The sequence below is a fragment of the Dasypus novemcinctus genome, chromosome 3, assembly GCF_030445035.2.
Source record: "Dasypus novemcinctus isolate mDasNov1 chromosome 3, mDasNov1.1.hap2, whole genome shotgun sequence".
Classification (NCBI taxonomy): domain Eukaryota; kingdom Metazoa; phylum Chordata; class Mammalia; order Cingulata; family Dasypodidae; genus Dasypus; species Dasypus novemcinctus.
In genome coordinates this window covers 153167748-153172473 of record NC_080675.1, presented here as the reverse complement: position 1 = coordinate 153172473, position 4726 = coordinate 153167748, and the positions used below count along the sequence as shown (strand labels likewise).

The following is a 4726-nucleotide window of genomic DNA, read 5'->3' as shown; positions in this document are numbered from 1 at the left end:
TGAATAGTTAGATAGTTTTTAGTACCAGGGCCAGGTTAGACAGGTACCCAGTGCTTGAGCCACCTCCGCTCCCAGCAATGACCGTTTTAGACTCTGTCAGCCCTTCCCCTTGCCTCACGGCAAGTTCACCTTGAAGCTACATACAAGAGGGGCGTTGAGGGCACAGGTCCTGTGCCTACAGGGTCCAGCTAGAGCTGGGTCCCAGAAGGGCGGCCCCCGTGCCACCCCAGCACACTGCCTGTCACCTGAACTCGAGATCTTTCAAGAAAAACTGGAAATCCTGATTTATCTGGGAAGCCTCCTGATTCCCAAGGCTGGCAATCCATTCAACTTCTAGGCACAACCATTTATCAGGGCCCACGGGTAAAACTCAGGGGCCGCGCTGGGCAGGGGCAGGCCGGGAGGTCGCAAGGCGGCTAGTCAGGGGTCCGCGGCCCACGGCCAAGCCTCCACCATGCCTGCGACAATCGTCTCTGAGAACTTGAAACGGGACCTCTGGAGGCTTAGCTTTTCCCAGGTCACCTTCATTTTTTTTTTAAAACACCTAAAAGATAATAGTTTGTCTCCGTTTGTGTTCTTCGGGCTTTTGTCGCGGCCTTAGGATAAAGCGTATTTAATTGGGGAGCTCCTCTGTTACACCGTTCCACACTCCACAGGAGAGCACCAGGAGCTGAGGGCGCCGGGCGGGCAGCGAGGTGAGCCCCAGCAGCCTGTCGGGTTTCTCCCGGTGCCCGCCACCCACGGCGCCTGCCCCTTCTGCTACCAGGTGATACGCAGGCCACTGGCAGGGAGCTTGGGGCCCGGGCCTGGGTGCGCGGTGTGCAGGGCCTGCTGGGCTCTGGGCGAGCCGGCGCCGTCCAGCCACTCCCGGTACAGCCTCTGCACCTGCTCGCTGCTCTCCGGGGGCCGCATAGATGCCTTCCATCTGCCGCAGCAGGGCTCTGTCCGCCTGCCCGTCCTTGTCCTGGGCCTGGCCTCTGCCGTTTAAGCACCTCCCGGGCACGCGAGAGCCTCCACGAAGTGGAAGGGGGACCCGCCCCTCCGCAGCCTCGAGACCACGCTCCGGATGTTCCGGAAGCCGCAGGCGGCTGCAGAGCGCAGCAGCGCCGCCCCGTTCTTCTCCAGGTGGCCTCCTGCAGGTCCTCGTTTCTCAGGGCCCGGCAGGTGACCCCCTCCACGTCCTCGCCGAACAGCTCCTTGGCTGCGTGTCTGAAGACGTGCGCCAGGTACCCGGCCGAGTTGGCTCCCTCGTGGCGCCTGACCTCTTCCTCCAAGTCTCCAAATAGGGTGTCAACGGCGGCTTCTGTCACCGGGAGGTCACTCTGCTCCATCATCTGTGCAGCCTCCCCTGACGTCAACACGCAGTCGACCGCCCGGCAGCCGTGCAGGGCCGCGCGAGGGTCTTCTCGCAGTGCCTCCAGCTTCCTGTCGTGGCAGGGCGCCACGATGACATGGACCACCTTCTCTGGAGGCAGGTTCTGCCGCCTGGCAAAGTAATCCTTCACCAACGAGCCCATGATCTGCTGGGGGGACCTGGTGGTGCAGAGGTGGGGGGTGACGGGCTCGCCCAGCACCCGCTCCGGTACTGAACCCAACCAGGACAGGCATGGGTAAGACCCGGTCGTCCTCACGGTGCTGGCGACGCACAAATCCTCGCTGGCTCTCCAGGATGCTGAAATCCGCAGCTATTGTCATGTCAAATACGTAGTGTACCCCAAGACCTTTGAGGAAGCCACAGAGTCTTCTGGGTGCATCAGTCACTCCGAGGCCGAGCTTAGCAGCGAAGTACGGCAGAGACTGAGGGCACACAGACACGGCCAGCACGCTGCGCATCGAGGGGTCGCGCCTCTTGTTCAGGTTCAGGACGTGGAAGAAGCCCCCCGCGCCCTGCCGGGCCACCTGGGCGCCCTCCTCCGCCGTCAGGCAGCTCTCGCAGGCCAGGCAGTCACTCAGGAAGACGTTGGCATCAGCCAACTTATGGAATTCTCCTTTCTCTCCATTCTCATGGGCTGAGCTCGGGGTATCCACTGATGTATTTTCTTCATCATCGGCTTTTGTTTTTTTACTACATTCCTTGCGTGTGCAGTGCTCGCACTTCATCTGGAGCGCTAATATTGTCTCTTAATCAAAAGCATGGTATACTTTTCCATTTATTTAGTTCTTTAATTTCAGCAATGATACATAATTTTCACTGTAGAGGTTTTAGCCATCTTTGGATAGATTTTTTTCCCATGTAAATTATAATTTTGGTGCTAATTTAAATGGGATTTTAAAATTTTTACTTTCAAGTTGCTTGCTGCTAAAAGCTTCTTATGATAACCTTCCCTTCCTTTTACAATTTGCATTCTTCTTATCTAAGGAGAAGGCAGCTGGCATTCCCTTTGGGTGCAAGGATTTGTTAAGTCTTCTTTGTGATGAGTACAGAGTCAGAGAGAATCTTCCTTCCCCCTATTTGCTAGGGTAGCAGTTCAGTAACTCAGGCACTGGTTTCTTCTTGTGTGGATGTGGCGGAGGACACACGTCATTTTAAAGTGAGAAGCTTGGCAAGGAGATGCTGGGAGCACCCAGGTAGAGGGATTCTTGCAGGGCTCATTGGCATGTACCATAGATCATAAGCTGCCAAAAAGCTGTAAGAAGAGTGGAATGAATGATGGGACTCCAGAGAGCATGAAAAGCTCCCTCCTTCTGCTTCCCTTGATTATGCCGCTAGGCTTTTATGCGGGGTATGAGTTGTTATGGTGATGAGGGTTGGGAAAATCTTGCCATGGGAGGAGGCTGGAGATCCTAGGCCCTCTTCATCTACACTCTCTCCCTAACGTCATTCAGTATCTCCAGAACTGAATGCACAATCTTCTCTTCAAACCTGTCTTTTATCCAATATTTTATTTTACTACAAATGGCAATCTCCCCCCCACCAGCTGCATAATAACCCAGTAGTACTGGTTTACCATTGGCATATGGGTAGTAAATACCCAGGAAATAAATGTTGGATATATCAGTGAATGAAGATTTATACTGTGGAAAGCAGGCTTACTCTATATAAGCTTTGAGGAAAGTTAACTCCTTTGAGCTGCCTTGGGAAGTGTTATGCCTGTTTCCATAATGCTGGAGGCATCAAGACTTAAATTACGTTTCATGGGGCTCTGCATGCCAAAGTACTTTTTATCATCTAGTGTTACTCTGGGACCTCACTGAGACTACAGCTACAAGCAGGAAGGAGATGGAGCACTTCTGGTCCTTAGGATACATATATTATTAATATGTCATTGTTCCTCTCAATGACTGCCTCTTGTTCACTTCCGAATCACCTGGCTCAATCCTGAAATACAGAAGATACTCAATAAATGCTTGAAGGAATGAATAAACACTAAATGAATGAATGAAACAACTCCATGATCTAAGTACTATTACTACTTTTTTTTGATAGAGAAACCAATGGTCAGATACTGTCCAACTAGGAAGCAGCAAAATTGGCATGCAAACTGTCATCCTTGTTCCCAGACCAGTAGTTCCTCTACTGTATCAAGAAAGTTGTGACAACCAAGTGCAGATTTCATTTCATTTTCCTTCCAATCAATAGTTCTGAAGTGTTCTCTGTGTGCCAGATGTTGATGGCTGAATGAGTCAAGACTGGTTGAAGCTTCTGCTGTCCTCTTCAGAGCACATATAGTTAGCCACAAGACTCTGACAAAAGAAAAAACCATTCTCCTGGAGCCCTGACCTGAACCAACTCTCAGTCATTGTAGAACAGTGATCCCCAAACAACGATTCTCCAGGTCCTTTCCTGGAAATTCAAATTCATTCTTCTGGAGATGATGCCTGGGGATCTGTACTTGCACAGTCGGTCTTGAGAACCATCACAAACTGTCCAACAAGAAGACTCTAGATAGAAGCTTCAAGAAGGTGAAGAGTAAGCTTGTCCTTATTGCTTTGTTTGCAAACAACCACTGAACACTTACAATGTGCCGGTCACTGTTCTAAGTCCTAGGGATTCAGTAGTGAACAAAACAAAGTCCTTGTTCTCCTTCATTCAAGGACTGGGGTGGGAAGAGCACTCTGAAGAAAATGTTAGAGTGACAGAGGAAGGAGCCACTTAGCTCTCTGAGGAGGTGACATTTGATCTGAGACTGAATGACCAGGAAGAGGCAATTATACAGCGATCTAGGGAGGAGAGTTCCAAGCCCAGAAAATAGGAAAGGTCAAAGTCGTTACAGAGGAGCAGGCTTGGCATGTATGGCTTGCACAGAGTGAGCAAGAGAAGAGTCCAAAAATGTGGTTGGGCAGAGAGAGCAAGCCAGCCACCATAACACCTAAAGCCTTTGGATCGGGCAAAGGAGTTTAAGTTTTCTTCTGAAGCGTTTTAATCTGGGAAGTGACACAGCATGGTTGTTTTCATCTGTGGGCTCTGGCTGCAGGGTGAAGATGAGAGCAGAGGAGTCCAGAATGCAGGCAGGGGGCCGAGTTAGGAAACTCGCAGGAGTCCAGGCTAGAGATGATGGTGGCTTGGGTCTGGGTGGTAAAGGTAGAGTTGGAAAGAGATGGACAAATAGAAAATACAGCCAACAGGAGGCCTTGCTGGAGGGTTGGATATGTGTAGGGGAGAGGAGAGAATGAGGAGAGGCAGAGACCAAGGATGACTCCCAGATTTGAGCTGGAATAATTGGACGAATGATGGAGCCACTTAGGGGAATGGGAAAATTAGGGAAGGAATGGGTTTTCCTAGCTA

General features: G+C 51.2%; 1 pseudogene; it reads right to left on the bottom strand.

Moving 5' to 3' along the window:
• Positions 1 to 759: 759 nt before the first annotated feature.
• LOC101425391 (nuclear prelamin A recognition factor pseudogene) lies at positions 760 to 2103 on the bottom strand (annotated as a pseudogene).
• Positions 2104 to 4726: the final 2623 nt, after the last annotated feature.